We start from the raw sequence: 12,230 nt of genomic DNA on the forward strand, positions 1-12,230 counted from the left end.
ATTGGTTTCATAAAAACTATTACCTCTGCAGATATGAACATTGTTCAAAACGACAATAATTGAATTATTAGCCTAAAATTGTCACCTTTAACGACCGAGTGATGAATTTTATCAATTTCATTCTTTTTATTTAAATATTTTTAACACATATTGACCAATTCATTTTATTTTCATTCAATATGATTAAAGCTGAACAACATGAACAATATGTTAAGCCTTTCAAATTAAGACAGAAAATTATATTTAACTTCAAAATCCGATTACATTTCATTAGCCAACGCCCGAAAAATAGAAAAGATAAGAGATTGCATACAAATTAATGACAATTAATAATTCCTGGTATTAAAGTTGCTTGACATCATTAGTTGTTGACGAATTCTGAAGGAATTATGAAAATAAGGGAGAATAAAAGGAGATGTGGGGTATACGTCAAAGACGCACCAACCCAACGACACAAATCACCAACAAAGACATGAATATGCTAATATACATACTTAAACCTTAAACAAAAGCAGTATAACAATCTCTAAATCTCTATAATAGTTAAAAAAAAAATGGTGAACATTTAACGGAGACAATAACAACAATACAATATTTTATTATCAAAAACCGATAAAGGTGCAAAAGAAATACAAATAATGCTGACCGGGTATGGAAGAAGTGGGTTAAAAGATACAACACGAAGACAGCAAAGATCTTCCTTCAGCACTTAATTAACTTATTAATAAAAGATACAACACGAAGACAGCAAAGATCTTCCTTCAGCACTTAATTATCTAATTAATAAAAGATACAACATAAAGACAGCAAATATCTTCCTTCAGCACTCAATTCTCCAATTAATAAAAGATACAACACGAAGACAGCAAAGATCTTCCTTCAGCACTTAATTCTCCAATTAATAAAAGATACAACATAAAGACAACAAATATCTTCCTTCAGCACTCAATTCTCCAATTAATAAAAGATACAACACGAAGACAGCAAAGATCTTCCTTCAGCACTTAATTATCTAATTAATAAAAGATACAACATAAAGACAACAAATATCTTCCTTCAGCACTCAATTCTCCAATTAATAAAAGATACAACACGAAGACAGCAAAGATCTTCCTTCAGCACTTAATTCTCCAATTAATAAAAGATACAACATAAAGACAACAAATATCTTCCTTCAGCACTCAATTCTACAATTAATAAAAGATACAACACGAAGACAGCAAAGGTCTTCCTTCAGCACTTAATTATCTAATTAATAAAAGATACAACATAAAGACAACAAATATCTTCCTTCAGCACTCATTTCTCCAATTAATAAAAGATACAACACGAAGACAGCAAAGATCTTTTAGCACTTAATTCTCCAATTAATAAAAGATACAACACGACGACAGCAAAGATCTTCCTTCAGCACTCAATTCTCCAATTAATAAAAGATACAACATAAAGACAACAAATATCTTCCTTCAGCACTCAATTCTCCAATTAATAAAAGATACAACACGAAGACAGCAAAGATCTTCCTTCAGCACTTAATTCTCCAATTAATAAAAGATACAACATAAAGACAACAAATATCTTCCTTCAGCACTCAATTCTCCAATTAATAAGAGATACAACACGAAGACAACAAAGATCTTCCTTCAGCACTTAATTATCTAATTAATAAAAGATACAACATAAAGACAACAAATATCTTCCTTCAGCACTCAATTCTCCAATTAATAAAAGATACAACACGAAGACAGCAAAGATCTTCCTTCAGCACTTAATTTTCCAATTAATAAAAGATACAACATAAAGACAACAAATATCTTCCTTCAGCACTCAATTCTCCAATTGATAAAAGATGCAACATAAAGACAACAAAGATCTTCCTTCAGCACTCAATTCTCCAATTGATAAAAGATACAACATAAAGACAACAAAGATCTTCCTTCAGCACTCAATTCTCCAATTAATAAAAGATACAAAACAAAGACAACAAAGATCTTCCTTCAGCACTCAATTCTCCAATTAATAAATGATACAACATTAAGACAACAAAGATCTTCCTTAAGCACTCAATTCTCCAATTAGTAAAAGATACAACATGACGTTAATAAAGTTCTTTCTTCAGCACTCAATTCTCCAAATAATAAAAGACAACCTCTGACGAAAGATAACAACTGACGTCGAATATCGGCTCTCTTTAATGTATAATGATTTTCATTATTTCTATTATCTAAACGAAATCACAAAACATCAAACCAGATATCAAGAGCCAGGCATCCCAAAGTACTCTTACTCAGTCTTGATCCCAATCACTTTTCCAACTTAAGCTATAGTACTCTTGCTCAGTCTGGATCCCAATCACTTATCCGCCCTAAGCTAGAGTACTCTTGCTCAGTCCTGATCCCAATCACTTATCCGCCCTAAGCTAGAGTACTCTTACTCAGTCCTGATCCCAATCACTTATCCGCCTTAAGCTAGAATACTCTTACTCAGTCTGGATCCCAATCACTTATCCGCCTTAAGCTAGAGTACTCTTGCTCAGTCTGGACACCAATCACTTATCCGCCTTAAGCTAGAGTACTCTTACTCAGTCTGGATCCCAATCACTTATCCGCCTTAAGCTAGAATACTCTTACTCAGTCTGGATCCCAATCACTTATCCGCCTTAAGCTAGAGTACTCTTGTTCAGTCTGGTTCCCAATCACTTATTCGCCCTATGCTAGAATACTCTTACTCAGTCTGGATCCCAATCACTTATCCGCCTTAAGCTAGAGTACTCTTACTCAGTCTGGATCCCAATCACTTATCCGCCTTAAGCTAGAGTACTCTTACTCAGTCTGGATCCCAATCACTTATCCGCCTTAAGCTAGAGTACTCTTACTCAGTCTGGATCCCAATCACTTATCCGCCTTAAGCTAGAGTACTCTTACTCAGTCTGGATCCCAATCACTTATCCGCCTTAAGCTAGAGTACTCTTACTCAGTCTGGATCCCAATCACTTATCCGCCTTAAGCTAGAGTACTCTAAGCTTCCTCAGTATGGAACCCAATCATGTATCCGCCCTAAGCAAGAGTACTCTTTCTCAGTCTGGATCTCAATCACTTATCCGCTCTAAGCTAGATTACTTTTTCTCAGTCTAGATCCCAATCACTTATCCACCCTAAGCTAGAGTACTCTTGCTAAGTCTTGATCCCAATCACTTATCTGCCCTAAGGTAGAGTACGCCTGCTCAGCCTTGAACCACACACTGCAGAATCAATATCAAAGAATGAAATTGTTAAGGGCGAGCTGCCTTGGATGTCTGTAATAGACTAGTGACATTTTTCAAAAAGATTGAAATTGAAATTATGCCCTAAGCTAAAGTACTCTTCCTCAGTATTGATCCCAATCACTCATCCGCCCTTAGCTAGAGTACGCTTGCCCAGTCTGGAAACCAATCACTTATCCGCCCTAAGCTGGAGTATTCTTGCTTAGTCTGGATCCCAATCACTTATCCGCCTTAAGCTAAAGTACTCTTGCTCAGTATTGATCCCAATCGTACGCTTGCTACCCAAACACTTATCCACCCTAAGCTAGAGTACTCTTGCTCAGTCTGGATCCCAATCACTTCTACGCCCTAAGCTAGAGTACTCTTGCTTAGTCTGGAACCCAATCACTTATCCGCCCTAAGCTAGAGTACTATTACTCAGTCTGGATCCAAATCACTTATCCGCCCTAAGCTAGATTACTTTTTCTCAGTATTGATCCCAATCACTTATCCGTCCTAAGCTAGAGTACTCTTGTTCAGTCTGGTTCCCAATCACTTATTCGCCCTATGCTAGAATACTCTTACTCAGTCTGGATCCCAATCACTTATCCACCCTAAGCTAGAGTATTCGTGTTTAGTCTGGTTCCAAATCACTTATTCGCCCTTAGCTAGAGTACTCTTGTTCAGTCTGGATCCCAATCACTTATCCGCCCTACGCTAGTGTACTCTTGTCCAGTCTGGATCCCAATCACTTATCCACATTAAGCTAGAGTACTCTTGCGCAGTGCTGATCCAAATCACTTATCCACCATAAGCAAGAATACTCTTGTTCAGTCTGGAACCCAATCACTTATCCGCCCTAAGCTAGAGTACTCTTACTCAGTCTGGAATCCAATCACTTACCAGCCCTAAGCTAGAGTACTCTTACTCAGTATTAATCCCAATCACTTATCCACCCTCAGCTAGAGTACTCTTGCTCAGTCCTGATCCCAATCACTTATGCGCCTTAAGCTAGAGTACTTTTACTCAGTCTTGATCCTAATCACTTATCCACCCTAAGGTAGAGTACTCTTGCTCAGTCCTGATCCCAATCACTTATCCGCCCTCAGCTAGAGTTCTCTTGCTAAATAGATATAAGAAGATGTGGTATGAGTGCCAATGAGACAACTCTCCATCCAAGTCACAATTTGTAAAAGTAAACCATTATAGGTCAAAGTACGGCCTTCAACACGGAGCCATGGCTCACACCGAACAGCAAGCTATAAAGGGCCCCAAAATGAATTGTGTTAAACCATTCAAACAGGAAAACCAACGGTCTAATCTATATAAAAAACGAGAAACGAGAAACACTTATGAACCACATTAACAAACGACAACCACTGAACATCAGGTTAGTCTTGATCCCAATCACTTATCCACCCTAAGCTAGAGTATTCGTGTTTAGTCTGGTTCCAAATCACTTATTCGCCCTTAGCTAGAGTACTCTTGTTCAGTCTGGATCCCAATCACTTATCCGCCCTACGCTAGTGTACTCTTGTCCAGTCTGGATCCCAATCACTTATCCACATTAAGCTAGAGTACTCTTGCGCAGTGCTGATCCAAATCACTTATCCACCATAAGCAAGAATACTCTTGTTCAGTCTGGAACCCAATCACTTATCCGCCCTAAGCTAGAGTACTCTTACTCAGTCTGGAATCCAATCACTTACCAGCCCTAAGCTAGAGTACTCTTACTCAGTATTAATCCCAATCACTTATCCACCCTCAGCTAGAGTACTCTTGATCAGTCCTGATCCCAATCACTTATGCGCCTTAAGCTAGAGTACTTTTACTCAGTCTTGATCCTAATCACTTATCCACCCTAAGGTAGAGTACTCTTGCTCAGTCCTGATCCCAATCACTTATCCGCCCTCAGCTAGAGTTCTCTTGCTAAATAGATATAAGAAGATGTGGTATGAGTGCCAATGAGACAACTCTCCATCCAAGTCACAATTTGTAAAAGTAAACCATTATAGGTCAAAGTACGGCCTTCAACACGGAGCCTTGGCTCACACCGAACAGCAAGCTATAAAGGGCCCCAAAATGAATTGTGTTAAACCATTCAAACAGGAAAACCAACGGTCTAATCTATATAAAAAACGAGAAACGAGAAACACTTATGAACCACATTAACAAACGACAACCACTGAACATCAGGTTAGTCTTGATCCCAATCACTTATCCACCCTAAGCTAGAGTACTCTTACTCAGTCTGGATCTCAATCACTTATCCGCCTTAAGCTTGAGTACTCTTGCTCAGTTTGAATCCCAGTCACTTATCCGCCTTAAGCTGGAGTACTCTTGCTCAGTCTGGACCCAAATCACTTATCCGCCCTAAGCTAGAGTACTCTTTCTCAGTCTGGTTCCCAATCACTTATCCGCCTTAAGCTAGAGTACTCTTGCTCAGTATTGGTCCCAATCACTTATCCACCCTAAGCTAGAGTACTCTTGCTCAGTCCTGATCCCAATCACTCATCCACCTTAAGCTAGAGTACTCTTTCTCAGTCTGGTTCCCAATCACTTATCCACCCTAAGCTAGAGTACGCTTGCTCAGTATGGAACCCAATCACGTATCCGCCCTACGCTAGATTACGTTTTCTCAGTCTGGATTCCAATCACTTATCCACCCTAAGCTAGAGTACTCTTGCTCAGTCTTGATCCCAATCACTTATCTGCCCTAAGGTAGAGTACGCCTGCTCAGCCTTGAACCACACACTGCAGAATCAATATCAAAGATTGAAATTGTTAAGGGCGAGCTGCCTTGGATGTCTGTAATAGACTAGTGACATTTTTCAAAAAGACTCCTATTTAACGAACTTATATGCACCCACCTAACATATCTCCTAGTTAACGACCTTATATGCACCCACCTAACATATCTCCTAGTTAACGACCTTATATGCACCCACTTAACATATCTCCTAGTTAACGACCTTATATGCACCCACCTAACATATCTCCTAGTTAACGACCTTATATGCACCCACCTAACATATCTCCTAGTTAACGAACTTATATGCACCCACTTAACAAACGGCTAAATTACATATCATTTGAAACTTCAGTTATAATCCGTACGTTCTGTTTTGCCTGGTCGTCAATAATTCGTACGGTGCAATTTTCTGTAAATCAAGGTCAAAGGTCAAGAATGAACTTTTCTAAATTTTGCAAAAATTAAACAAAATGCCCTTTGCTGGTTCTTGCACGATCTTTTTTTTCTTCTTCTAAGAGTCATACGAACTTTATAGAATAGAATACCATTATGACAAATCAAATGCAAATTAAAATGTTAATTGCGCAATATTTACCAAAAGAATCCTCCAAAAATTATAAAATTGCGCCAGAAGCAAAATATTTTTTGAGGTATCCATATCTATATGTCAAAACTGAAATAAATTTATCGTTTATAAGTCAAGAGATTTTTTTTCATTATTTTAGACTGCACTTAATATAATACCGGTATTGGACAGAAATCCGCCTTCTAGTGAAGCTTCTGCAGTTGCCTTAAATACCACCATCTGCAAATAAGGATCATTTCACTATTTTTTTGTTAAGAAAACACATCGATTATTGTCAATTTCAGGAGAAAATAATTTACCATATTTAAAAAAAGATAATAAAAGTGATTTCAGAAATATACAAGATACAAGGTATATACAGTAAAAATAAGTTTTTCGATGTCGAAAGTGGAAGATATGTTAGTTTATTCTCGTTCAATATTCGGATGAAAGTGTTTGCACCACACGCTCTACAATCACAAATCTGGCTTTTTTTATGCTAGCACGTAATTACATACTATATTAGTTTCTATATAAAATTTGACTTAAAATTAATATTGTGGAAGATTGAATACACTTCCTGAGCAACCGTGCGATGACCAACGGTTTGAGTCAGTGTTCATTCATTTCGGTGTAGTGTTTTGAGGACTTGTATAATTGAAAAACAAAGGATATGGGGTATCCATCCATGACTTAAATCAGTACATGCACAGCAAAAAGCACTCAAAAAGCAAAGGAACAGCTTTTTCGCTTTGGACATTGCGAGATGTTTAGCGGAAATGTGGAAAGCATCTTGTCCCTACGCTTTGTTCTTTTCATTCATATGTCCATCCGTTAGTCTAAATAATTAGCAATACTCCTACATCGCTTTCAAATTCGCCATTACAGACCTGCTTTTAAGGTATCTCATTTTAAGGCTTGTTTTTCTTACATTTATACATACCATTTTGTATGGTTTTTTCATGTCAACTTATATTAGACACTAATTGCACCATTAGAAAACGAAGCGAACAAATTATAGAATGCTAAGCATTAGAATGTGAACAAAAATGATTTAACTTATTGTTTGGATAAAGTTTTAGGTGTTTCCTTTTTAATTTATTTTTTGGAAAAGACAATACTTCAAACCAACTAGTGTTGTGAGGCAATTTATTTACGCGACATTTGGGATTAGAAAAATAACTCGAATATAATTAACCTCGTTCTTATCTAATATTAAAATAAAGTGAAAAAATCGCCAAAAAATCGCTGCCCGGTCAACGATAGAGGGCTTTATGCATTTAAATAAAATAATCCAGGAAAATTTGTTGGTTTAAATGACACAAACCAATTAAAACCAAGATAAATTCAACCACAATTTTTACAATTTTTGTTTCTCAGAATTGTCGAATATTTTAGCTTAAGCATACCTTTATTGTAACCACACAAATGTATTATCTTTAATATGCCCATTCTCAACCAATGAGTGAAAGACGATTTACTAAAATAGCACTCTGAATGCCTTACATGAGAATATTATATGGCACATCTACCATAAAATTTTAATGCAAAATCATAGGTCAAGTAAATTTGGAATAAAATAAGTCCAAATACATATTTATCTTTCAGTTTCAATTAAGCAAATGTATTTGTTACATGTAGCTGAGGTAAGCCGCAATATCAAAAAGTCCTATGTTTTGTCAGACGTTGCCTACTTTTACAAATTGTTCTTGATGCTGATATAATTGTTGGCGTGACACCTACACAGTATTTTGTTTTCTTTATACTACTACTAAATTTACCATTTAGTAAGTCTAATTAGTGAAGTGAAAAAAAAATTGATTTTAAAGGTTTAGCCAGAGTCCTATGCAAAATTTGAAAATTGTGAACAAAAACTATACAAAACTTCTTGTACGAAGAGCTTGAAAAACAACACCGATTGAATTTGAAAATGTTTATAGACTCAGAAAGAGAAGTCTCAATAGAGCACGACCAATAGTAGCTCGGTTTCTTTATCGTCGTGACTTGGAACAAGTTTTGAAAAATGCTTACAAGTTACGAGGTAAACTTTTCGGAATACAGGCGCAATTTCCGGCGGAAATAGAAGAAGAACGAAAAAGGCTTTATCCTGTTAAGAAACTGGTAAAGCAGGACGGAAAACCTGTCACAATGATCCGAGACGAAGTATATATCGATTGGGAGCAGTTCATTCCAAGACTAAACACAGAAAACCCAATTGCGCAAAACCAAGAACAAGTCTCAACAGAAACTCAGAGCGATGGTAGCGGAGAGAACACTGGGTACAGAGATGTTCTGATGACCTCATCCAATGACAAGCAGAATGGACGATACAAACGACAGCGTGCAGGGTCTAGTCCTGATACACCTCATTAGAAATGCCAAGGAGAACATACATTAAAAACTATAAATAAAGCAGAAAAAAACTATGATCCTACTGTTTTGAATGACTAAATTGCAGTAATTTGAGGTCAAAAACTTCCTTAGCACTAAATAATAAAATATGTTAATTGGTTTTACGGTGATTTATTATCGAATCACAGAAAAATATTTTTTGTTTTCAATAATTTTTATCATATTTTCTTGGGGATTTCTGGAAAAAGGCGTTATTTTTTAAAATTACGTCAATAATATTTCAAAGTGCGTTTGATAAGTGACTATTTACCTCTGCTTTAAAAGTTTTTCATAGTTCCACACATAACTTTATTATTCAGAACACTTGCGGACATCTTGTAAAATAAGAAATTATCCATCCTTGGCCTTCAATTGTGATTTGACGATAGGACAAAAAAGATAGTAGATGATATGCTTTCGAATGGTATATGATATAGCCGTATGTTAGGTGGGTGCATTAAAAATGAAATTTTATAGTTTATGTCACTCGTCTATAAAAGGTATCATAAAACGAGTAGGTTTGTTTTCGGATTGACTATTCATTTTCATCTGTTGCTACATATGCTTCTTTCGCGCGAAAATTTATTTGCACTGTTGTAAACGATTGATTCCTGAATTTTGTGTTGCAGAATATTCATTTTGATCCTGTCCTACGCAGGGTTATTTATATTAAGCTCTTACCAGACCAGGATATTCATGTTTAAAATCCTCCTCCCATAAAATCAAATTTCGTTCCCTAACATCAGATGTGATACTGTAAACCTAAAGAAGATGCACTAACGTCAGATGAATACAGTAAAACCAAAAAAGAAGATTAATTAACGTCAGATAAAATACCGTAAAACCAAAGAACAGATTCATTAACATCAGATGAAATACTGTAAAACTAAAGAAAAAGATACATTAACGTCAGATGAAATACTGTAAAACTAAAGAAAAAGATTTATTAACGTCAGATGAAATACTGTAAAACCAAAGAAAGATTCATTATCGTCAGATGAAATACTGTCGACTAAAGAGGAAGATTCACTAACATCAGATGAAATGCTGTAAAAATAAAGACATAGATTCACGGACATCAGATGAAATACTGTAAAACTGAAGAAAAAGATTCATTAACGTCAGATGAAATACTGTAAAACTAAAGAAAAAGATTCATTAACGTCAGATAAAATACTGAAAACTATAGAAAAAGATTCACTGACATCAGATGACAGACTGTAAAACTAAAGAAGAAGATTCCTTAACGTCAGATGAAATACTTCTGTTCATGCCATTTTGGAGATTTTAATTATGAACAATATTACTCTAAACTCACTACACCGTCCATTTATACCAAAAATGTAAAACAGAACTCCGGTGAATTCAATTTTTTTTAATGCAGATAAATAAAACGAAATACTGGTTCCCAAGCACACAGTGGCGCTTGGTCATATCCGTTAGGTTTTAGAAAAATGATATATGTCGGTTGTACGGTTTTTTCATTGGAAATCTTGAAACCAAATGACATATATGTTCGCCTTTTGCACGTTATCGAATACGTCATTCCGCTTTTGAATATATTTGTAAATCTTAGTACTAAAAAGTACGGAAGCCTTGAAGGGACACATAAAAAATAAAATTAATCCGAAATTTCGGATTGATAATTCATTATCTCGGTTTCCCAATCCGTGATCCGTGATCCAAACTTGATATGCTGATGCACCATGGGAAAGGGATGCGTTCAATATCAAAGCCAGGTCACTCTGACCTTGACTTTAAATTTTGACCCCTTTGATAGATAAACATTGTCTGATTTGTGTACGGTGCATAACTTCTGCCCTTAGATTGACAAAACTTTGTATGTAGAAGAATCCTGGGATCGGGATGTGTTAAATACTGAAATCAGCTAGGTCAATCTGACCTTGACCTTGACTCCTATGATAGTTATTCGTGTACGGGCATAACTGTTCTCTTGAGAACTAAGGTTAACCAAACTATGTCAAACTAAGTGTGCAGATGCATTATAGGAAGGTGATTTCGCAGTAAGATTACATTGTGGCTGTGACCTTTGACCTTAAAAAGTTATTTGACCTTTAACATTGATATGACTGAAAGCCAAATATCTCAAAATGTCATTGTCCCAATACTGAATTTCACAGCAGCACTAAAATTCATGTACGGTTATTAGTCCCGCTATGCGGACAGCTATTGTTTTATTTTTCAAATTATAAAATAGATGTTTAAGGATGTTCGCTGCTCTGTATCAAAATAACAAGCTGTTATAATTGATAGTATATAATTAACGGAACTAAAGAAGGCAAAAAAAACTTGAAAATGAAAAATACGCGTCCCTGTTTATAAAGTACAAGCCATTGAAAATTAGGCGGGAAAATGATTCTCTCTAGATTTTGCATACATTTAACATAGGCACCTTTTTTCTTACAAAAGGTATAAAAAAAAATAACAAGGATTTTATAATATTAAAAAAATAAATGGAGAATGTGTCTATGGGCCACAGATGCCCCCGCTTGTAAATATGCATGAGTCAATGTACTAATTATTGACATTTTCTTTTCTTTTAAAGTTAATGACATATATTTCTACATGTTGTGTAGCCTTTTGTCAACTTCTACATACAGATGCAGGATTCACGTAGTTAAGACAGTTTTGTGATTATAAGCATTGTGTGTAAGTTTCATAACATTTGGTTGAAGTAAACTAAAGTTAGAGAACGGAAACGACAGATTTAGCAATTTTTCCATTTATAAAGGGGCATAACTCAAGAACGGTAAAAGTGACGCCACCCAATTTCAAACTTGATCTGTGTATTGTGGAAAAAGGCATTGTGCATAAGTTTCATAAAATTTGGTTGAGGAAAACTAAAGTTGGAAAACGGAAACAGTAATTCAGCAATTTTTATGTTTATAAAGGGGCATAACTCATGAACGGTAAAAGTGACGTCACCCAATTTCGAACCTGATCTGTGTTTTGTAGTAAAAGCATTGTGTATAAGTTTTATAAAATTTGGTTGAGGCAAACTAAAGTTAGATAACGGAAACCAATTTTGGAGACGTACGCGACGGACGGGACGGACAAGAGTAACACTTAATGCCCCCTCCGCTACGGGTGTTTACTTTTTACACATTGTGACTTGGATGGATAGTTGTCTCATTGGCACTCATACCACATCTTATTTATATGTCATTGTAAGAAACAAGTTTAGTTTTATTTCTAGCATCATATCCAGTTATAATGTGACAAAGTTGAGATATTTTTCGACAAAAGTCAATTGATGCTAG

Source organism: Mytilus californianus, unplaced genomic scaffold (genome assembly GCF_021869535.1).
Source record: "Mytilus californianus isolate M0D057914Y unplaced genomic scaffold, xbMytCali1.0.p SCAF_4, whole genome shotgun sequence".
NCBI lineage: Eukaryota > Metazoa > Mollusca > Bivalvia > Mytilida > Mytilidae > Mytilus > Mytilus californianus.